Source organism: Peromyscus maniculatus, chromosome 22 (assembly GCF_049852395.1).
Source record: "Peromyscus maniculatus bairdii isolate BWxNUB_F1_BW_parent chromosome 22, HU_Pman_BW_mat_3.1, whole genome shotgun sequence".
Taxonomy (NCBI): Eukaryota; Metazoa; Chordata; class Mammalia; order Rodentia; family Cricetidae; genus Peromyscus; species Peromyscus maniculatus.
This window is the reverse complement of record NC_134873.1, coordinates 20,583,493-20,607,682: the sequence shown is the minus strand read 5'-3', so window position 1 is coordinate 20,607,682 and position 24,190 is coordinate 20,583,493. Positions and strand designations below refer to the sequence as shown.

Genomic DNA, 24,190 nt, shown 5'->3' with positions numbered 1-24,190 from the left:
CTGTCCCTGCCACCGCCGATCTAGCCGCAGCTCCAGCCCCGGCCTCGGCTCCGCAGCGCACGTCCGCAGCCCCGGCCATCGCCGAGCCTGAGCTCAGCCCCCGCCCGGAGCCCGAGCCCCGAGCCCGGAGCCAGCCCCAGCCCCGCGGCCGCCGCGGCTGCGGGGAGAGGGCGGGGGCGATGCTGCCGGAGCCGCCGCCGCCGCCGCCGCCTCGATGAGAGCCGCGCCGCACCGCGCATAGCCGCGCAGGCTGACAGGCAGAAGGACTGACTTCCCTCTCCCGGGCATCCTCCCTGGGCTGCCGGGAGGCGGCGGCGGCGGGGGAGGAGGAGGGAAAGGGGGAGAAGGCGGAGAGCAGGAACGCGAGGAGGTGGACCTGGATCCGTTTCTCCCGGCCAGGACGCGAGCGGCCCCAGCTACCGCTACCCGCCGGCGCCGTCCCCTATCCATCAGCCCTCCTGCACCCATCCGCGACCCTGGGCTCTCTGCGCGTCGGGCCGGGGCCGGAGCGGCGCGGCCGCAGGTAAGAGCCGGGTCAGGTTGGGGCTCTTAGGATGCGGAGCGGGGGTTTTGGGGGATCCCAGGGTCCTGGTAGCTACTGGGCCAGGCAGGACTTGGGAGCGGGGCCCGGAGCCCGGAACGCTGGGCTCGGCTCTGGCAGTGGTGGCGGCTGGAGCTGAAGCCTCCCGCGTCTGGACTCGCAAGCCTGCAGAAGCCCTTGCGCCTGCGCTGCTCTGGGGATGGAAAAAAAGGGGGAAAAAACTTCCTGCCCCCGGGTGTGTTATGCAGGGAATGCCTGGGGGGACTGTCGCTGTGGTCGGAGGTGCTGGAAGCGAATATGACACCGGAGCTGGGTAGCGCTGGGCCGGGCCCGGCCGTGTGCGTCCCTCTCCTGGCCACCTCCCCCTGCGCGGCTCAGGGCCCCAGCAGTGCCGGGGGGGGGGGTGCCCAGGAAGCACTGGAGAGCTGGTCCCCAGGGCGGCCGTGTGCCCTGCGTGTTGGGGAGGTGAGCGCCCGTGTGCCAAGGGAAGCTAGGTGATGGGTTCGGCCCCTGGCGTTCTCAGATCCAGCATTAGGGGACCGGGTTTCTTCACTGGATCCCAAGTAACTTTCGAGGTAGAAGAGCTTGAAAATCCTCTGGATGGAACCCACACAGACCGTGTGGTGACCTCCCGTTCATTCCCTTGACACCTTGTGGTTTCCAGCGGGGGTTGGAGGTGGGAGGACAGCTTCGGGGATGCGAAGGGCGGGGAGGTGGTGGCGAGTGGGGAGGGGTTGTTTATGTGTGGGATAGTGGACCGGGAGACACGTAGGTGGGAGTGTGGCCGCGCGCCCGGACTGCCACGGGCGGTGCGGGCTGCCCGCGGGCTCACGTCCGGGTCTCCGTGGCCTGGAGCTGGCGGAAAGCTTGTAGGGTTATCTGCGGTCGTGCGCGGGTGCCCGCGCTGGGCAGTGTCAGCCCCAGGCCCCAGGGGAGAGAGGCGTGCTCGCTCCAACCCAGATCGCGGAGCCCAGAGCCCAGTTTCGGTCCGAGGCTGTTCCCGGGGCAGGTTCGATGTGCATTGCCCGGGGAAGGCGGAGACGCACTGCCTGCCTGCGGCTGTTCTCAGAGGAGCGGGCGACTGCAAAGCGTGAGTCTTGGATGCCTGGGTCCGCCTGCTGAGAAGCACGTTCTCTCTCATCGCTGGCCTCTGGAACCGAAAGGCGGCGGCGGTCAGTTGACAGATCCCCGGTGGGTCCCCAGGGATGATGATGGGTGAGGAGCAGCGGCTGCTGCCACACGCGCGGCTCTGCGAAGCGTATCCTCTCTCCCCACGGTGTTTGCGACGCGGCGCGCCCGGGGCGAATCGTGAACGCAGATATTTATGTAGCATTAGGCGAGACCTCTTCGCCGGAGGGACTAGACGTGGAGGACGCCGGGCTGCGGCTGCCGAGAAACTTCCACTCCTCAGCTCTGGGACATTCAAGCTCCTCCGCCGCCGCGGCAGGCTCCAGCCCCTCCTCAGCTGAGCAACGCTAGGATTCGGACTCCAGTTGCAGTGACAGATCTGTCCTGGTTACAGCTGTATTTATCCTCATTTCATTCTCTTTCAAGCCATTTGTCTAGTCACTACAGAGTTTCTCCCCTGCGGTGTGGGTCTTCCTGCTAACTCAGCCTGGGGAGGGCAGATTTGAGAAATTCTTTCCGTTCGGGCTGAATGACAGCACGTTTAATTAGCCCACCTCATTCCTGACTTTTTAAATTTAAATTAAGGGGGGGAGATGGAGAGCTAACTTTTTAATTATTTTTCACTGGCGGAGGGGGGGTGTTGAACAACTGTTCAGATTGTTCATCCTGACACTTGGAGCAAACGTATCTGGTAAACATAATAATTTAAGGGTTGGTTGTCAGGCATGCATACTCAGTCTGCAGGTTCCTACATGCATGGAGCAGTGTCTCGCAGTGTCTATGGTACCATATATTGCTCTGGAGTGCATTAAATTTATCACCTTACTACAAATCAGGGAATCAGTAGCATGTGTGCCCTTAAACCCTATAGGAATTTAATAATGTTTAACTTGGCTTATGGGCTGATGCATTTAGCCAATTTTAATAACTTTTCTGCACAAGGATCTTATTAGTCCATGATTAAGAAAAACATTGTCTTTGGTCCAGTCTTCCCATTTCCACTATAGTTGTGGAAATGAATAGGTCTCCAACTTCCATTTGCAAGCAACAATCCAAACGAAATACCTAAGAGTTTTACTGAAATAAAACATCCTATGGTAGCCATGGAAACAAATAGATTAAGGGTTATTGGTTTTTTCTGTATGTGGTGGGGGTGGGGACCTAATGTTGGGTCTCTTAAGTTATGTTTCTAATGAATGGTGGTCACACTCCGCATACTCAGTGTGGGAGAAAAGCCATGCCAGAATTCAGTTTTGTGAGGGGTTTATTAGAACAAAGACTACCGAGAAGCCCAAGAGAATGACTTCTGCTAACTGGGGCTCCTTGCATCCAGAACGCAAATGCATAAAGCCATTTTTTGGTTTTTTTCTTTTTTCTTTTTTTTTTTTTTAAGTAGATGAGAATGGAGTCCGTATTCTTTTAAGATTGGAAGACGTATTTTGCTTGTAAGCTATTACTAAAGGAATCATTAAATCCAGCCCCTGTTTCCTAGGAATAAACATGTTAGAAGTGTAGATGTTGGTGTAGATGGACTGTCACACTTGTTACCAACACTGTCAGTCTAAGTGAGGCATATCATTAGTCTATTCAAATCTTGCCTGTTTCAATATTCATGCATTTCCATGGTGATCCACTCTGGTTTTGTTTACTTAATCAACCTTATAAATCTTTGGCATCAATTTCAGCAGTACCATCTTGCCCCTCTCCCATTTATCATTTGATTTGGCTGCAGCTCATTCCTAATTGAAAGCATGTCCCCGTCTCCCTTACATAGTTTCCAAAAGTTTACGTGATTCCCAGTAACACAGAGAGATAAAGAAGTTAATTCAGATAACACCATCAGAGCTGATGTAGCTTTTTAGTGTCCCATTTGTTACGTGTGTGTATGTGTGTGTGTGTGTGTGTGTGTGTGTGTGTGTGTGTGTGAGAGAGAGAGAGAGAGAGAGAGAGAGAGAGAGAGAGAGAGAGAGAGAGAGAGAGAGAGAGATGAGAGAGAGAGAGATTGTTTTCCTTTTTCCTCACAGGCTTACTATAAAGCTTTCTAACCTTATGACTAGATGTCAGTTTTATTCTAACAGAATTGACTAAAGTTTTTCCTTCATACCCTTCTCTCCCTTTCCTTCTCCGTCTTACCCTCTTTTCCCATTCCCCCTCCTCTTTTCGTGGTATGAGGATTCTTTTGTGTCTTTAGCTCTATCGGACTTGAAGAGCCATCAAAGCTGCGTATTAGAGTGGGCTTGTCCTTCTGTAAGATCTTTTCTCTTCCAGTAATGGATAAAGCCAGAAGGTTCCGGCACATCAGAGGATTTCCCCCCCAAATATAATATATATTTAGTCATAGCGCCAAGTGTCTCTAGGATCACAGTAACATTGTAAGTCCTCAGAACAGGCAGTTTTACTTCCCTGCAAGCGATGATTTTGCTCATCCTCTTTCAACTTTGCTTTCTAATGATGCAATCCCATGCTAATCACAGCCCTGTATATTTCAGAAATATCAAGGCAAGCATTTGCACGCTACTGACTTATTAGGATCGGGCAAACTAATTGGAACACTTAAGTTCAAAGTCAGAAGGAGAAATGGAATTATGGCCAACCTTATGATTCTATAATCAGTCAACTAAGCGCCTACTTGGGGGTAGGAGGAGTAAGAAACACCAGGAATAAGAAATCCAGCCTTTGCCGGCTGTGAATGAAGCCAAACTGGTGTAGTTACAGTGAAAGAAGACTGGAGAATGAGACAGATATGCGCCCCTCTTTCCCCCCGACCTTTCTTAGTGCTAGGGCACGTCTCAACACAAATGTTCAGAAACTGGGGAAATGTTTCTACTTGATGCAGAAGAGGAATCTTTTTTTATTGCTCAAAAAAAAAAAAAATCTAAGGTCCTCTCCTAATATGCTTAAACAATTAGGTAGTGTGATCCCTGCAAGATATGTCACATGCAATGGCTTTTTTCTTTAACCATAGAAAGTGGTTATAATAATTTTGGTTAATAAGTAGAGGTATATATCAAAATTCCACAGTAGAATCTAGGAGAAAAAAAAATGCTGGGATCACAGCCATCCTGAAATCAAACTCCAAAGCTCTTCCTCCAACAGCTACGCCCTTGCTCTCCTCAAACCTGGGGTCAGACAGGCAGACTCTACCTTCTTCAAGGAAACCATTTGAAGCCAGAAAAACTGAAGCTTCAATTTAGAAAGAGGCTGGCGGATCACCGGAAGTTGCAAAAGAGTTGCTGCTGAGAATGATCGTCGTCGTTCTGGGGGCATTTCCGCCTTTAGGGTGGGAAAGGAGAGGTGTTCCCCCCCACCCCCCACTCACACACCCATGAGGCAGAATAGCTTCATAGCTTCATGAAATAGAAATGGTTCCGGGACTCCATGCTGTAGCTGCGTAGATGGCTCAGACACCCGAACAAGAACCCTGGAGCATGGGCCGGACAGGCATCCGGTTTGGGTGAAAAGGACAGCTCCCCATCCGTTAAAGGCTACTGCCGTCACCACAGGTGCCTCTCTTTGGCTTCCATGTTAGGACGTTTTGAAACCTTTAAATCATTGAGCAATCTGAGATAAATATAGGCAAATACGTACAGGCATATATTTGCCTTTGTGCACACACATGCATACTTTGCCACTTAGTAAAATTATGGCTTAAAACAATAGCACAGAATTTACCATCTTCACCGTTTTTATGGGAACAGTATAGTGGTATTCCTACTCACGTTACCGAGCAATGGGTTGTGGAAACTTATTCATCTTGTGCTATGGAAATTCTATGCCCTTAGATGCCAGTGTTCGTTCTCTTCTCCCTCTGCTGGGCAGCCACCGTTCTGTTCTGTGTCTCTATAAACTTGACCATCCAGAATGCTGCACGCAAGCGAAACAAAACGCTTTATCATTTCCTAATTAGCTTATTTCACTTAGCATCATACGATCAAGTTTTTCATCCATGCAGTCTCATATGTCGGAATTTTCTTCCTTTTGAAGACTGATTAGTATTCCATCAAGCATATGTATATTTTGTTTGTTGGTGAGCATGTGGGTCGTTTCCACCTCTTGGCTACTGTGAGTAACGCTGCCGTGAATTTGATTGTGTAGATATCTCCGGAAACGAGGCTTTTCATTCTCTGACGGCATACACCCAGAGATAAGACCACTGCATTCTGCCACTTTAGCACTCACAAATGTAGGTCTCGGGTTTTAAGAACTTGGTAGGAATGCAGTCAGTCGAAACAATGTCAAATATCAAACGCAGCAGGTATTACTGACATTTGTTTTTCCTATCTGGTGTGTATGTTCCCTCAGAAGTCTCTCCAGTCCCTCGTGCTTTGCCCAGGGAGCAGGTGGCAAGGGGAGGGGGACGGGGGAGGGGCAGTTAGCTGAATTCTGGTAACAATGCAGAGTGGGTGGCAGTCGGGGCTTCACGTGGGAGTTGAAGTCCAGTCTCTGGGCAACCTTGGGAAGACCTGTCATCTCACAAGGCCTCTGTTCCTGAAAATGTGAAGGAAGCACACTAGCAGTCTAGGGCTAGAAGAGGGGACCCCCTTGGGCCAGGGAGATGAGTACTGACTCCTGGTGCCAGTCAATCACCCCTCCCAGAAGCACGCCGTGGCACATGCATACACGCAAAATTAGATTTTTTTTTTTTTTTAAAGATTCACACACAGCCGGGCGGTGGTGGCGCATGCCTTTAATCCGAGCACTCGGGAGGCAGAGCCAGGAGGATCTCTGTGAGTTCGAGGCCAGCCTGGTCTACAGAGTGAGATCCAGGAAAGGTGCAATGTTACACAGAGAAACCTTGTCTCAAAAAAAACCAAAAAAAAAAAAAAAAAAAAAAAAAAGATTCATACATGCAAAAATTAACTAACTTAAAAAAATTCTCTTTTTCAAAATGAAGAGGGAACGCTGTTAAAACCTGTTCCACAGAGAGACTCTCCATGGAGCAGAGCTCTGGAGCATTCAGAGAGGTGACTGCAAGTCATGGAGCCGATTGAAGTGGGATGTATACTGAGCCCTCCAGGCATGAATCCTAAATATTTTAATGATACATCAGGGCATGTATATGCTGCAGTCTGTGAACCTCATATGATAATATGAGTTCTGAACAGCGTAAGATTATTTGCATCACAATTCCAACAGTTCAAAACACCCTGAGTGGATTTGATATATGAACTTTTAATTCCATTTTTAGTCTCATAATTTTAGCATTGCCATGGATTTCAGAGGTCAGCTAATCTACCTTATTATTCAATCAGCAAACCTTTCTCAAGCCCCAATAATCAAATAATAAGAGCTTCTGGTTAGGGCTGCCCACCATATTTTAGTACTTTACATATATTATCTCTAATCCTCACATCAAACCCATGAAGTAGGGATTATCCACACTCTACAAATGACGAGGAAGCTTAGAGGTAAGCAAGTGGCCTATACCCAAGGCCCAGCCACGTCCAGCCACATCATCCTGCTGAGTTCGAACACAGAACCTTCAGCTACTAATTCTCATGTGTGTGTGTGTGTGTGTGTGTGTGTGTGTGTGTGTGTGTGTGTGTGTGTAAAATGCTGAGGATAGAATCCAGGGTTGCATGCAAACTAGGTAAGCCCTCCACCAGCTAAACCACATCCCCAGCCCCTTGTGCATTTCTGATAGTGCACACAGAGTTTTAGTGTATTTGTACCAGTTCATGCTGCCTTTCGTGTGTGAGGAGGTTCTTCGTTTCCCATGGTAATTAACGTTTTGCTTTTGACAACCGGTCTCCCTGTATAGCCTTGGCTAGCATAGAACTGGCTGGCCTTGAACTCACAGAGATCCTCCATCATGCCTAACTCTTGCTAATTAATTTTAACATTAGAAGGAACACGAGTTTAAGATTATTAACCCAATCTGGCCAACATTCACTCTCGGGCTTTTCTGTTTTTCTTTTTTTTTAAACCAGTCTAACCTGCTTCCATTTACTCCTAGAAGACAAATGAGACCAACGTTCATAGGCTTGGATGGGACCCATTTCTATAGTGAGTCTGCGTAAAATTAAATAGCTACGAAGAAGGAAAAAAAGCGATGTAGGGAGAATCACTTAGACCTACTTGGACCTACTAAAGGCTAACTGAACTTACCCCAGTTTTAATATCAGGGTTAGCGTAGTGTCTGGCATTAAATTCCTCCGTGAAGATGTTTGCCTGTGCACATTTCCACCCAGAGAAGGTATCGGGTGATAAATATCAAAGCATACATTTCGGATTGTCTTTTCACTCGCGTGGACTGTCTAGTTACGCATTCAGAGTTTGTCATTGTATGGAATTTTAGATGCTATATTTGGGCCTAAATCTATTAAATATGCTTGTTGATGAATTCTAAGTAATCTAAATGGAATCTTGGAGGATTTATGACTTGAGACTTTGAAGACTAATTTTCTCCTGGAACTGCATCATCCCAGTGATAACTGGATCTATCTGGGACTTCGGAGAGCCGACACAGAGTCGTCTTTCATAACGGGCTCACTTACCGAGTGTCTTCCCTCTGCAGATTTTAAAATCTGTGGTGTTTCATAAACAGCATTGTTTTTAAAGAAAAATAAAAACACTCCCAATCCCAGAGACAGAGGCCATGGGAGACGGATAGCATTGTGTTTGCATCCATGTCTCTCCTGGCCTGACGCTTTGTGGTAGTCCTCTGTGAGATGGGAAAGGGTGTGAACAGAGCCTCCAGTGCACACACGCCACAGAACTGTCTCTGTTCCGTCTTTTAAGGATTCCCACCCAGGTGCATCCAGGCTCACTGGAAGTGGGGCATTCATTCCAGACCTGAGGTCAAGCCTTCGAGGAAGCCATAACACAGGCAATGTTCCGGGCCAGGGCGGGGTTGGCCACTGCAAGAACTGGCCATCTCTGGGCTGGCAGGCCTCCCTTATATTGCTACCCAGTTCGCACACCACCTCTGCCTTCCTCCCTTCTCTATGTATAAAAGGTAGATCAAGGGACTTTTTCATCCAAGTCCGAGTTTGAGAAGAAAGGTGAAGGGATGATGCTGCACAATGAAGATGCTGCACACATGAAGATGCTGCACACACGAAGATGCTCCACACACGAAGATGTTCCACACACGAAGATGCTCCACACACGAAGATGCTCCACACACGAAGATGCTGCACACACGAAGATGCTCCACACACGAAGATGCTCCACACACGAAGATGCTCCACACACGAAGATGCTGCACACACGAAGATGCTGCACACACGAAGATGCTCCACACACGAAGATGCTCCACACACGAAGATGCTCCACACACGAAGATGCTGCACACACGAAGATGCTCCACACATGAAGATGCTCCTCCACACACGAAGATGCTCCACACATGAAGATGCTCCACACATGAAGATGCTCCTCCACACACGAAGATGCTCCCTCAACACACGAAGATGCTCCACACATGAAGATACTCCACACATGAAGACGCTCCACACATGAAGATGCTGTGGCTGTTTTCTGAAAAACCAAATGCTAGTCACAGACTTGTCTGCATTGGAGACTTGGCTTTATTTTTGGTTGTTTAGTAACATTAGCAATTGTCCGGGAAGAGTGAAGCTTGGGTTTGAGAAAAATGAAACAAACCGTTCATTTTCACTTTTCTTTTTCACTTTCTCTGTTGAATTAACCCTTCCAGCTAGAGACACTGGCTTCTGGATCACAATCACCATCTAACCTAGCCACCGAGAGAACCTTGCTGCTATGTTTGGTGCTATTTTGTAGATGAGAGAGAAGCAGATGTTTGCCCAAGATCAGCTCAAGTATGAGAGATGGGCATGAGATACCAAGCCTGTCATCTACACACAGCTGCCTGCCTATAGAGTAAAGGGAATTCGGGCCAATATGCCTTCCATAAGGACTATAAATGGCCTATTGTATAATAAAAACCCTCCCATGTTTAACCACATTGCTCTCTAATTACCACAGGTGATGCTGTACGAAGTTGAGGTCCAGTTAATTTTCTCTGTTCAAGGGCGAAATAAACTCAAAGAAACAGAGACCTACTGTTGTAATTTCAAGTACCTTCACACATAAACTTATTCTGAATTGAGCAAAAGTTTGCATGTGAGTCTACATAGGAGGCTTAGGTCTACCTGGTGCCTTTTCCTTGAGGTCAGAGGTCCCTGGGGTGCTCACCTGAATATCCGAGGACTGAATATTTTAGGATTAATGAATTCTTTTCTGCAAAGCACTTATAACAGCTCCAGCATATGCCAAATATTGGAAACAAGCAGTTATTTCTGGGTACATAGAGTTTGTGGTCCTAAAGGACCACATTGCCATTAGATTCTGGCCTGGTCTGGCACATCTTGATGTTTACTGGTCAGCTACACTGTAGAATTCCTGGTCTACTTAGAAATTGAGAGATGTTCCAGGGAGGAGACTTGGCTCATGAATGCAGTATTGCCCTGACCCCTGGGGTCTGTTCAGCTGCTGTCATAGCTCAGTCTCTCTCAGCCAGTGGAAAGGTCTCCTCAACGGTGTCTTTCCAGACAGTTGGTGCCAAGGTAAATTGAGAGTGAGCTATTAGAAACTAGGATTGCATTTAACATTGCTTTGGTGGCCAAGAACACAGTCAATGGCTCCTCTCAGTGAACCAGGCAGAGGGCAATGGGAGCAAAGTGAAACTTACACCAACAGAGTTGTGGACAGTGTTCTGGCTGTGCCTAGTAGGACCACATTCAAGTTTGTTTGATTTTTCCCATGTCAGGGGATCAAACCTAGAGCTTTTGTACATAGCAGGTAAAATGTCATCTAGACCACTGAGCCACACATCCCTAACTCCGCGTATCGGTTCTTAACAGATGGGAAATAAAAACAAAAATCAAAATCCGGGGCGGATGGCTCAGTGGGTAAGAATGCTTGCCGCACAAGAACGAGGACCTGAGTTTGGATCCCCAGGATTCTTGTCAAAAGTTGCGTGTTACCATATGTGCCCCGGCGCTGGAGAAGGGGTGGGGAGGGGGCAGCCGCTAATCTAGCTGGAGATGGCAAGCTCTGGGATCAGTGAGAGACTCTTTCTCCGGAGATAAGACAGAGATCAGATAGAGGAGGACATAGACACACACACACACACACACACACACACACACACACACCCCACACACACACAGTAAACACACTGCAGTGAACACATGGAACACAACGCATGCAAAAACACAGTGCACACATGTGTACAGACACAATAAAAAAAATTAAAGAGAAACTGGGCAGTGGTGGCACGTGCTTTTAATCCCAGCACTCAGGAAGCAGAGGCAGGAGGATCTCTGAGTTTGAGGCCAGCCCTGGTCTACCAAGCGAGTTTCCAGGACAGTTAGAGCTGTTACACAGAGAAACCCCTGCTACAAAAAAACAACAAAAACTCAAAGAGCCTAGAAAGATGGCTCACTGATGAAGAGAACTAGCTGTTCTTCCAGAGAACAGAGGCTCAATTCTCAGCGTCCACATAGTGACTCGCAACTGTCTTTAACTCTAGTCCCCAGGGCATGCAACTCTTCTTCTGGCCTCTGAGGGCACTGGACACATATGAGGGGCCCAGGTATGCATGCAGACAAAATGCCCATCCACATAAAATGAAAACATTTTATAAATAAATTTAAAAATTAAAAAAAAAATCCTCCAGACACCTGATCATCACAGATAGAGGTAGAGAACAGTGGAGAAACCTAGACGTAGTTTGCTTTGTCAAAGCGTGGGCAGGGTTTTCGAACACTTGGGGCTTGGAATCCCTAATTATCAAAGCTAAGTTTTCCACCTCTGGCCTGACAGGTGGGCTGACTTCTGCCTAGTCCACTAGTGCTCAATTTAGCAGGGGCAGCTGCCTGCTGTCTCCTACCCAGCACATGATTAGCATTTCTGGTAACTGCAAGGAGGTTGCATGCTCTGCCTGCGTATGCATGCTCAGTGGCTTCTCTAATGTGACCAGGAGGGTCCTAGCCCGGGTGCCTTGTAATGTACCCGCCCACTTCCGTGTTGAAGCCAGTTTGTTAAAATGCCTTGCCTTGAACTCTTGGGATAAAGATGGATTATTTTGTCCAAATTGAATTTGCTTATTGGAGTGATAGGAAGAAATGGATGATGACCTTACTCGGGAGAGTCCCAATCAGGTTTTCTGAGCGAAATTCAAGGGCCGTGGAGTTTGGGAAGTGCAAGGGCCACGCTTAGAAGCTGGGTTCATTAGACTAGGAGGCCGCGGGCAGCGTCATAGCCAGCCTGTCCTTCAAGTGAAGAGCCTTCTGTGAGTGGAATGCTATAATCTATTTGGTTCATGCTGTTCCAACCAGCTTTAATCATCAAAACTGGAAAAATATTCCAACTGTGAAAGGAGCATAACTCTTGCTGAAGCCTCGATGTGCCACAGGGACACGCCAGAGTCTCTCAATCCACCAGTCCACGCAGCGTGCTGTCGGAAAGGAGTGTGTGGATCTCTTCATGCGGTGTGAGGCAGCTGGCTTTTTCCACAGTGAAATGGCACAAAGACTTAACAGTTCCTTTTCCCCCAGAGGAGAAAAATGATTTTCCTGGAAACCGTGTTTGAAGAAGTCACGTTTTTGGGTTGGGTTTTTTGTTTGTTTGTTTGTTTTTCTTTTTTTTGCTCTATACAGTCTCCGCCTCTCTTGTGACGGGGAGGGGCATTTCCTCACCAGCCCCATGTGTCTGACGAGGTCTGCTCCAGTAGCCCTGGTTTAGAGGTCAGATGGGACAGTAGACAGAGCTCCCTGGAGAGAAGAGGTTTGGCTTGTGGAGCTGGCAGGCGCCATGGACTGGGACACAGAAAAGAATGAAGCAGGCAGACCAGTGTCCCCAAAGCAGCCCTCGCTGTGGTCTGAAATGTGTCCTCAGGATAGGGTTGCAGCCCTGGGTTCCAGCTAAGGAACGTAATGAGCTTCTTGTCCCTTGCTGTTATTCCTGGTGGGCTCTCCTTCCAGTCCATGAGAGACCGTGGTGGGTTCTTCTTCCAGTCCATGAAACACCATGATGGGCTCTCCTTCCAGTCCATGAGAGACCGTGGTGGGTTCTCCTTCCAGTCCATGAAACACCATGGTGGGCTCCCCTTCTAATCCATGAGACATCAGGACATTCTAAAGCCTTGGCCCTGCTCTGGTTCCCACCTGAGAATTTAAAATTGCAATCTAATTCTGCAGAAACCACGCGCGCGCACACACACACACACACACACACACACACACACACACACACACACACACACACAAGCTGGCTTTAGGAGTCCTAGGGGAGGCCCCAGGGGTGGGCGGGCACCCAGTGAACTGCGAAGTCACAATTCAAGGGCTTGTTGTTTTTATTCTTGGTTTACCTCCCAGAATGTCTGGTCTCCAGATACGTTCTTTTTTCTTTCAGTATCTGGAATAAACACCTGGACCACTTGGTTCTCCTTGGGGCTGGGAAACAGGGAAATCGGTTCACCACCTTGTCTTGTTTCTGTGTTGGAGGTGACCCATGTGGCCCCTGGGATCAAGAACAGGGGAAGGAGGAGGAGGAAGAGACAGTTGTTATCTAGAGACAGCACCCGTGACAGGAGGGAAGGCAGGACTTCCTAGTTACAGTGAATTTTTTTTTTTTTTTGGACCTAACCATATGATGAAAGGATGACCTAAGGATTCCAGTGCCTTTTTCTCCAGAGAAGATAGTCAGAGGCCGCTCACCACACAAAAATACACTTGACATTTCAATGATGAGGGGAATGCAAGCCAGAAACACAGCGAGATGTCACTTGGTGCATACTAGGAGAATGGTTACCAAACAAACAAATCCAGAACTTAACAAGTGTCAGGAAGGATGTAGAGAAAATGCAAGCCTCGGGCACTGCTGGTTCAAACGCACAATGGGGCAATCACTGTGGAGAATACAATGGATCCAACAAAACAAAAACAAAAAACAAAAAAAAACAAAAAACGAAGCCTAGAATTCCACTTCTGGGCAGGTACCACATAAAAGTCAATGCCGAGGCTGGTCCGTGGTCTCCTACACCAGTGTGGCTCATAGCCGCAGAAGCATCCGTGATTTCCAAAGGCAGAAGTAAGCCATGTCCATCCATGGATAACTGGACAAACGAGATGCTCTACCTGCCTAGAGAGGAGTAGCATCCAGCCTGGGGAAGGAAGGGAATCCTCTCACCTGTGTGATAAGTAAAGTACCCGTCACACCAGGACAAGTGCCCTGTGGGTCCACTCGTATGAGGTATGTAAATTAGCCATATGCACAGGAAGAGAGACCGAACGGTGGCAGTCAGGAAGCTACTGTCTAATGGACTTACAGTTTCCGTCTGGAGAAGATGAATGTGTGTGGAGATGGATAGTAGTGAATCTTACCCAGCAAAATGAGTGTGCTTAAGGTCGCAGAACTGTACATTTTAAAATGACTGAAAGGCTAGATTTTTTTTTAAAGTTTTTGTCCTTTATTGTGATGATAAAAAACAGATTTCCAAATATTCCCAACTGATTCTTTTTAAATTAAAATGTATTTTTTGTTTTATTTTATGTACGTGAGTGTTTTGTCTGGACGTGTAGCTGCGTACTCCCTGAGTGCCTGAGAAGGCCCAAAGACGATGTTTGTTCCCTGGGACCGGATTGAACAGACAGTTATGAGCCGGAAATCAAACCCAGATCCTCTGGAAGCGCAGCCAGTGCTTTTAACCACTGAGCCATCTCTCCAACCGACCCCCAAATTGATTCTTTAATTGCATTATTTTCAGACTTCATCTTGGGGGAGGGAAATAAGTTCAAAAGTTCAACAAAGCTTATATGGTATACTTGCTGTATACCTCATCCCAACACTATGCTGGACATGTGGTTATTTGATTTATTCTATAACAGTTGAGGCAATATAATGAAAGCCATAGATCTGAATGTTCATTACACCGAGTTTCAGTAATTGCAGGTGCCTATGCGATCATCATTTAAAACAATAAAAGCTTCTCACTACTCCACAAGTTCTCTTGTGCCCGCTCCAGTCAGTCCTTCCGGGCCCCACCACTTTCTGACTGGACATATCGGACTCGCCGCCTACCCAGAGGTAAAGGCGTTTTGTCAGTTTGTCTCTCTAGAAGGATGGCCAGCCGGAGGACTAGACACTGTGTGGCCACCGAGACATCACCCCTGCAGGAAGCTGCAGGGCAGTGCACTCGGGGGCCAGCAGACTTGGTGACTTCACTGGACATAATGACTTGGTGGTTGGCCTCACAGGTTGACATCCCCGAACTGTAATAGCCTGTCGCACACATTTATCCCCAGCTCTGACTGTTACCCACAGAGCCGACCAGAGAGACACCCCACCTCCTCCAGACAGAGGGGTCAGGTGGCCAGTACCCAGCTCAGCCTCTTTTATTCTGGCTTGGACCCTTGGGGCTGGTTGATACCTTCTTTAGCCGTGTTGATACCTTTAGTCTGGAACTGAAGCACAGAGCCTCACTCTGCAAGCCAAGGCCTAGACACGGGGGGGGGGGGGGGGGGGGGGGACCTGGGACAGAGAAAACTGCCTGCTTCTTAATAGACTTGTTTTCCTGTAGAGGCTGGAGGCTCAGGAAAGTTATTGCTGAGCAAGGGGGGGCCTCTAGCTTGCTGCCTGAAATAACTCCATTCCACCTCCCCTGCTCTGCCCCCTTTCTGCCATCCTGTCTGCCTGTTGGGGTCCCTGCTCTCCCTTGCAGGCTGATAGGGACACCCTGGTACCGGTGGCTGCTTCCCAGCTGTGTGGAAGTCCCCTGCTGGCCTGCCTTGTGCTCCTGGGGCAGGGGTGGGGGGGTGGGAGGGAGGAATAGTGGCCCCATCTTTTGTATATATTCCATCTTTTGTTGATTTCCCTCTAAAGATCTAGGCCAGTGTTTGCGTATGACGGTTTGGAAAACATGAGGCCGAGAAAAGGCTGCCCTGTCGAAGATGGGCTAGGCAGAGCCTGAGCCATTCCCAACAAGCTAGCTTGTGGAAGAGTCAGGGGACAGCCAGGGACCATATCCTGAGCTCCCAGCCGGGCTTGCAGAAGTGCAAACCCACAGAATTCCCTCCCTGACGGTGTTAGCTGTTGTCACATGCAAATAAGGACAATTTCTTAAAATGTGTGACTCGATAAGGGATCCCATCAGCAGGGTGTGAAATGAATGTACCTCTGAATCCGACCCAGGAAGGATGATTTGGTATGCTAACCCGAGGGGGCGAAGTCCTTGGCGTTCCTGATGAAAGCCCAGCCTGTCTTTGGCTCTCCACGTTCCTACCCTAACTCTCCTTTGAGTTCACGTCTCCCTCGTGCCCACCAGTGTACGCTTCTGCGGGGTCATGGAGCAGAAAGCCCAGCTTATCACGGGAGGACCGTGTTCTTTGTCAGGCATTTGGGTATCAGGGGTGAGGTTTCAAAAGTTGCACGAAAATTTTTCGCTGGGAACCCTAGGAAGAAATAGAAAGGGCGGCTTTGAAAATGGAGAATGAAGCTTTTAAAGTGACTTTATCATATGTGTGGTTGAAAGAATAGTTTTTAACTATAACGGAGACATGGTCAATTAAAAGACATCAGAAACAATTATGGTGAGACTGAAGTATGCGTGCACGCACACAGAAAGCTGAAAATACAATATAATGCTAATAGAAGCTATCTCCCTACTTTAAAATTTTCCAATTATTAAAATAATCCTCATATTTTTATACTTAAAAAATACTTGTCTAGCCCAAGAGTGAAATATTGCTGCAAGAGTAAGGTTAATTTTGCCATTTCTCTGCCCATGGAGTGAGCAATAGGTGTTTGTGTACAGGTTCTTATTAATACTAACAGAAACAGGGCAATGCCAGCTCATAATATAAGAGAAAAAAATTAAACAGCCAGTTTTTCGGTTTTTTTTTTTTTTTTAAAGGGAGGGACTAGTCGGCTTCATATAATCCCCTATAAAATATGTCTGTCACAGCGATCGTAGACTCCCCTTAAAAATTAATTCTCCAGGGTTCTTTTCCACTTGGGGGGCCCTTAAAAGAGTCAGGTTTGTAGACCGTCGTAATGGTAGCTAAGCAGGCATTAAACCTTAGGGGCTCGCCTCTCACCATGCCAGTGTTCTCAAATAACTGTGCCCCCAAGTGGTCGCACAGACCTGTAAATAATATCCAGGAAAAAAAAAAAAAAAAGGTTGCAGTTTACCAGGTCTTGGATTGAAGGGTGTACAATTGAATAACCATAATGAAAATAACAATACAGTTAAAGGAGAAAAAGGAAGTAAAAAGAGAGAGGGAAAAAAGCCAGATGTGGTGTGTTTGTTTCACGAGTGTGTGTGTGTGTGTGTGTGTGTGTGTGTGTGTGTGTGTAAAAGATAGTTAAAGAGGGAATTGTCTCAATGTTTTCCTTCCTGTGGCTCCTCATAAAAAGGACGGCTGTGTGTGTGTGTGTGTGTGTGTGTGTGTGTGTGTGTGTGTGTGTGTGTGTGTGTTTCCATGTGCAGGCGGAGCTGGCGAGCAGAGCTGGGGTAGGTATGGGCAAAGCCCTCCCTAGCATCAGGAGGCTGCCTGATTTCTTGGGAGCATCCTCGGCGCCTTTGACAAATGGCTTCTCTGCAGCAGTAGCTGCATGATAGTCTCCTTGGCAGTCTGCCAGAGGCTGCGAGCATACCGAGAATTGTGTTTTAATAGAAGGCTTTACCTCTGATACAGATTTAAAATGAGGAAGAAACTTTCTGTTCCCCAGCCGGAGCAAAATGCATTTTGCTTCTTGTGAAATGCAGGTGATTACAAGCTCATCTTACATAATTTTATTATTTTCAATTGCTGCCTGTCAATCTCAGGTGATGGGTTCCTGGGAGCAGAAAGGAGGCAGATTCTGAGCGATGATTAGGGGGAGAAAAAAAAAAAAAGTCACCCAGTCATTATGAAATCGCACAGAAGTTTCGAAAAGAGAATAATTATCTTTGTGACGACGTGGATCAGCAGAACTTGCTAAGTTAGACACGGCAGACGTGAACTGAGGATCATTTAATGGCTTCCTACAAAATGTATTTGCCATTTAACAAAGGGTTGATACTTGAGAATTAAAAAAAAAGAGAGAGAAAACACCTTCATATCAAGTGAAGGCATTCTCTTGAACAACTACATTTTCAGAAATCTGTGACACTGTCGAGGTGGTCCACTGTCACGCCCACAAGAGGGCATTTTCTCATCAACTGCTATAAGAGAGATTTGTTTTTAAAGGGGAGAGGAGAGGCGGGGTAAGGAGCGTGTTCATCAGAGGGAGGGAAGGGGGCTGGAGAGCTCCGTACCGCTGAGGCATGTATCTGCCTCCACTCACTGTGTCCTGCTGCGTGCAAGCCGGTGCTACCAGCCAGGAATGCTGTTCTGCGTTTATTCACCCTTTTTCAAATGTCTTAGTTCCACAGTGACTGGGGTGCAAAGGAATCCTTTACAAGAGTTATCTCCAGGCCCAAGATCCCACAAGCTCCTGCGTAGCTGAACCTATCAATGATTTTAGCATTGAAGTTGATTTTCTAGTATTTTGAGACTCTGGTCAATGACTAAGTGCGATGAGCCTTCACCATCTCCAGCTTCCGGTTTCTTCTTTATGTATTTAATAAATATTGATTGAGTATCTACCCCATGTCAGTATTGAGCCCAACTAAGCCTATCTGTATGGAACGTACGGTCTCCATGGGGAGACCCAACATGGAAAGAAAGAAAGAAAGAAAGGAAGGAAGGAAGGAAGGAAGGAAGGAAGGAAGGAAGGAAGGAAGGAAGGAAGGAAGAAAAGAAAGAGAAAGAAAAGAAAGAGAGAGAAAGAAAGAAAGAAAGAAAGAAAGAAAGAAAGAAAGAAAGAAAGAAAGAAAGAAAGAAAGAAAAAACTAAATAGATACCTACCAGAATGTGATTTAGATAATTGTAAATGTTACAAAGAAATATAATTGACACACGAAAAAGAATAAGGTGTGTTGCATTGAGGAGTTAGGGATGCTTCTCTGATGGGTAACAAATATTTCAGCTTTGTTTAATTGGCACTAATATTTGGCTTGCCAAGGTAATAAATTGTTTAAACTCCCCCTTCCCAGTCAAAAAAGTTAGCCTTAATATTTATTCTTTCATGGAGCTGAAAGCATGAAAAAAATGAGTGAAGTAACATGTGATTGCCAGGTATCAGTTTGATAAAAAATGCTAAAAACTTCCCCCTCTGTATCTCATTATTTCAAAACACAGAACAGGAAGGGTGTCAGCCCAGATTTTAGAAGAGTTAGATAAATGTAGTGTTTTGGAAGATTTGCTCCATGGTCTGGAATCTTCTCATTTCTCATCTTCTTTGTTACTTCATCCTGGACAGGCAGGCTGTGGTCTGCAGTCAATTTTGAGGTCCACAGCTTTTGCTGGTGATATCACCTCTGCCATCCCCCCCCCCCAGCTGTGAGGACCAGGCCACACACAGCAGTGGCATTCTGGCATTCTGGTGGGTACCATTTCTGCCATCCTGTGGAGTTCCCAGCTGTGACATAGGAGGCGGGGGGGGGGGGGGGGGGGGGCGGAGCTCCGAGTTCTTGATGGGGAGGTCAGCCCAAGAGCCACGATGTCCTAAGAGACACAGGAGAGAGTTTCTGAGGCCACGAAAGCTTCGCTTTGTGGTTGGTTTTGAATTGACCTATTTGTGTTTGGGTGGGCACAGGCATACCGTGGTGCCCATGTAGGACTCAGAGGACACCTTTCAGGAGTCAGTTCTCTCCTTCCACCATCTGGGTACCAAACTCGGGGTGTCAGACTTGGCAGGCGCCAAGTGCCTTTACCTGCTGAACCATCCGTCCAACCCCAAAGCTTTACTTGGAACGTCCTGGTCTTACTTCATGGGAGAAGTAAGCCTTGAACTTGGCCTTTAGGGATTGGTAAGGCTCAGGAAGGGAGGGGTGGGACTAAATAAGTGTTCACTGTTTAAAATCAATGTGGAGCATGTTTTGACACCTAGAGTGATGCCTATTATGTGGAATTTTGGGGGTGTGAATTAATAACCTCTAGTAAACCTATTGTCTGGAGATAACTATTATTAATATATTTTATTATGTTTTCTCCCAGCCTTGCGGTTTGCATTTTTACAAACGGTTGGTACCATTGTTCACAGATGAATTTTTGCAACTTGCTTTTTTTAATTCGGTATAGGATAAATAGCATCCCGCCATTCAAAGTCATTCCTAAGAAACCCTGTCTCGGAAAAAAAAAAAAAACATTCCTAGGAATAACAACTATTGGGTAGCTGAGTGCTATCCCACAATGCCTCCATGCTATTATTCAGCCCTGCCCATACAATATATATGTCTTTCCCCTCCCGTGGGACTATGGTGGCTATTCTTATATATTGTTTTGATTCATAATTTTAGTAACAGGCAGATCTGCCCAGACCCAGTTCTGAGGGCAATAGTTGCCATTGCCACATGATGCACAGGGGCCTCTGACCGTACGTGTCAATACAAAAATAATAAGACCAGTCTACGGGATGGTTGAGAGTGAAATGACGTCATGTTTGGATGGAATTCTAGAAATAGAATCACCAAGGTTTGATCTTTCAAAAATTATGTAACTTTCCAATTATAAAAATAATGTTCTTTATGGAAAAATTAGACAGAAAAAGCAAGCGTAATCTTACCACTCATAGAGATAAAAACAATTAACATTTTATAATTTACTGTGTTTTGCCCTCAGCAGAATGGGGGTGAAACTGTGTATCATTTTATGTCCTGCTTTCCCCCCCCTCTATCTTGTATTGATTTTGCCTTGTTATTACTCATTCAGAAACCTTATCTTTAGAAGACTGTATTGCCTTTATATTTCATTATGCTAATATGCCACGTTTTAATTTCCTATTGTTGGATAGTCAGATAATGTGGTTATTTAATGCTATAAAAATTTACTATAAAATATACTGCCATACGATGGTGTTTAACCAATAGCTGTGGATACCTTGGAGTATTTATTTAGGATTCATTCTTGGACATAGCAGTCTCCACCGCAGAGGCAGGAATACAATGTAGATCTGTGTGGCCACATTGCCCCAGACAGACTAGGCTCCTTGGCCCTCCCACAGCCTTGTGAACACGCAGCGTGCTCCACTCCTGCCTTTTGTAATTTTTAAATTGGAGTCTGTTAGGTAGGTGAGTAATGGCATCTGCGGTCTTACTTTGTACTTCCTTAATTACCAGTGGGCTAGAACATTTGTTTTGGCACTTATTGACATTCCTGTCCTTTGCTTTTCTTCTATTTATATTTATCTTTTTTTTCCTATTGATTTATAAGAACTCTTTATGCATACGAGGAGATTAACCTTTTGGTGTAACGCTGGAATATTTCTCTGGTTCGTCATTTGTCTTTTCAATTCATTTATGGCTTCTCGGGTGCGTGGAAGGCCTGATTTGCTCTGCCCTGTTCCTCGGCTCAGCGGGCCTGCTTCTCTGGTTTTTATGCTACCAAGATCCTCCCTGTTCCTGGCTTTAGCTATCTGTTCATTTGCATTTTCTTCTACTTGTTTGGGGATTCATTTTGCACATTCAACTTTTTGTCCTGGTTTCTCATTTTGTTCTGAGACATAAGAGAAATATAACTTTTTCTTAATGGCTGAATCTTGCTGTTCTGATTAGGAAAAGATTTTTTTTTTGTCCCACCGATTTAAATCACTTCCTCTCTTACACTAACTTCTTGCAGGCAAAGGAGCATGTATTTTTAGCACACTTATTCGCTTCCAGTCTGACCTAGTACTAAACCACATTGTTTTAATTACAGAATTTTTATTTGTGTATTAAAATCTGGTAGTGCAGACGATCTCTGTCAGTATTATTTTTCCAGAAATCATTTTTGGCTGCTGTATCTGAAACAACTTGCAGACCAGTTGAACTTTAGACCCATTTTTTTCCCCCCAAAACTAGAAAGAAAAAAGAAAGCAGCTTGTTGAGTTAGCGTTACACGATGTCTGCCTGAATTAGACGGTAGCTATAAATTGATTTATGAAGAATTGACATCCTACCGACAATATTGAGTCTTCCCCTTCAGGAGTGTGCTCTTCCACTTACTCGCTCTGTTTATTTGAATCTGCTTTCATATGCTGTGTAAACATCTGTGCGTCTCCTCATATGAGCTCTGCACTCTTCCTTAAAAACCTTATCCTCGGGTGTTGTGTTGAGCAAGCGAGCTCTCTGTCCCATCATGTTACCTAATGATTCATTACTGACAAGTAGGAAAGCTGGTAGTCTGTTTCTTTTGTGACTGAAGTTTCTTTTGGGTAGGCTTTTCATTTGTTTTGTTTGTTGGTTGGTTTTGGTTTGTTTTGCTTTTGTTTTTCACAACAGGGTTTCTCTGTGTAGCCTTGGCTGTCCCACAACTTGCTCTGTGGACCAGGCTGTCTCCTTGAACTCACAGAGATCCGCCTGCCTCTGCCTCCCAAGTGCTGGGTTTAAAGGCGTGCGCCACCGCTGCCTAGTGGATGAGTAGAATTTTTTAAAGCTCTGGAAAGATGCTGATAATATTACTGTATATTCAATCCATAGCATCTAAGAAAGCTGTACTTATAGTTTTTAACAATCTATTTCCTTGGAGGCAAATGGCCTCTCATTATGTCTTGTAAACATTTCAGTGCAGTTTCTTTCTGACTCTAGGCCCAAGCCCTGGAGATGGGTTTGCTTGAGACATACCATCTCATCGTGAGCACTTGCTTTTAATCCTCCCCTGGAATGGCAGACAGCCATGGTGACTCTGATGAGCTGACAGGGAAACATCTTCAGATGGGTGTTTGGGGGTCACAGCCCTGCCTTATGGAAGAGTGGGAAGAACTGATCATAAAGAATCATCCAGAAGCTGGCTCTAGGATGAGTCAAGAGAGCCTACTGGTGTTAACATCGGGTTTTATTTCACCCAGATGTGTGCTCACAGCCAGACCAACTTGAGTATGAAGATCCTAGAGTTGATCCCGGAGGATATTCAAAACTGCCATTGACAGCACAAAGGGAACCAACCCCTCGAAGGGAGAAACAGAGAAGGGAAGGCAGGGAATGTGACTGTGATATCAAAGCCCTTCTCTGGGTTTACTTAATCCCGTCTCCTTCTCTACACCAAGGCCTCCCCTGGGGAGTGGAGAAAGAAAGGGTTTCTCCTACCCCAGTTCTCCCCTGGCATATGGCTTGAGGTGGGGGGTGGGGGGGGTGGAATCTCTCCGCATTCCACACAGAAGGCTTGCGAATGTTCCGATCGTGTGCAGTTCCTCTGTTGGACGAACAGCTCCGCTTTTACTCTCTGCTTTCTATGCCAGTGGGGGGGGGGGAGGCTGTTTTTTCTCCCACTTGAAAATCTTCCTCGGAAGAAGTATGTTGCCATCAGCAATGCCTCCTCTTGTGTTGTAACTATCTCCTGTGAATCCAGACTGCAAGGCAGCATGCCGTCCCTCAGCAAAAACCCAAACCCATTCTTGCATTCTTCAACAAACACCCGAGTGCCTTCTGGGTGCCCAGCATGGTGTGCGATACGAGAACCGGACAAAGAACAAAAGAGGAGCCGCTTCTTTCCCTCAAGGACACCGGTTCTCAACCTGTCGGTCTCGACCCCTTTTGGGGGGGGGATTAAATGATCCTTTCCCGGGGGTCACCTAAAACCCTTGGAGAACACAGATATTTGCAATTCAAAGCAGTCGCAAAATTACAGTTATGGAGTAGCAATGAAAATAATTGTATGGCTCGGGGGTCACCACAGCACAAGGGAGGATATGAAAGGGTCGCAGCATCCGGAAGGCTGAAGGACCACTGGTCTAGGAGCTTACAGTCTGCTGGAGGAAACCAAAGTACATCGAGCGGCTCACGCAGCACTGACACCAGGAAGGAAGGGACACGGTGCTGTTACATGGAGCCTTGCCTTGCCTCCGATTCAGAGTGGGTGGAGACCGAGCTGAGACTTCAAGGAACTGCTAACCTTGATTTCACTGTCACAGCTGAGGTTTAAAGGGCGGGTGTGCTAGAGCATGGCATCTGATAGGTGACCCCTGTCCCAGGGGTTGTTCGACCCCCAGAAGGGTTACATTCCACAGGTTGAGAACTGCTGTGCTGGAGGCTGGGTAAGGACCGAGGGCTAAGCAGAAGGGGCCCGTGTGTGGGAGAGACTATCGGCACTTCGGCAAAGGAGAGGAGGCCACAGAGACCGAGCTGAGAAAGCCAAGAATTAATTTGACAGGGAGAGTCGGGCAGGGAGATGCCATGCAGAATCTTGCCGGCCACCTAAAAAAAGATCTGTCGGTTTTTTGTAAGAGTGTGGACTGATTTTTTGCTGGCTTTTGAGAAGGTGTCACTTTGGGCAGGTGAGACGGCTTGGTGGTAAAGTCACCTGTCTCTAATAGACGTGGCCACCCGAGTTCCATCTCTGAGTCTCGGGGGGTGCAAGGAGAGAAACAGGTTTTATTTAGGATGGGGTTGAGAGCCCTTAAGATGCATGGCAGTCGGATATATGAACCTGGCTGTCACTCACGAGTGAGGAGGGCAGAGACATCCATTTGGACAGATCATCCCTGGTAGTTTGG

At 46.9% G+C, this 24,190-nt stretch overlaps 1 protein-coding gene across 1 annotated transcript in view; it reads left to right on the top strand.

Annotated features, from left to right (window-relative positions):
- Positions 1-244: 244 nt before the first annotated feature.
- The window catches only part of Klhl29 (kelch like family member 29), a 310,216-nt gene continuing 286,270 nt past the window's right edge, over positions 245-24,190 (top strand). The window contains exon 1 of the mRNA XM_076559386.1: positions 245-523. The gene's annotated coding sequence lies outside the window, so the exon portion shown is untranslated. The remainder of the gene's footprint in view (positions 524-24,190) is intronic.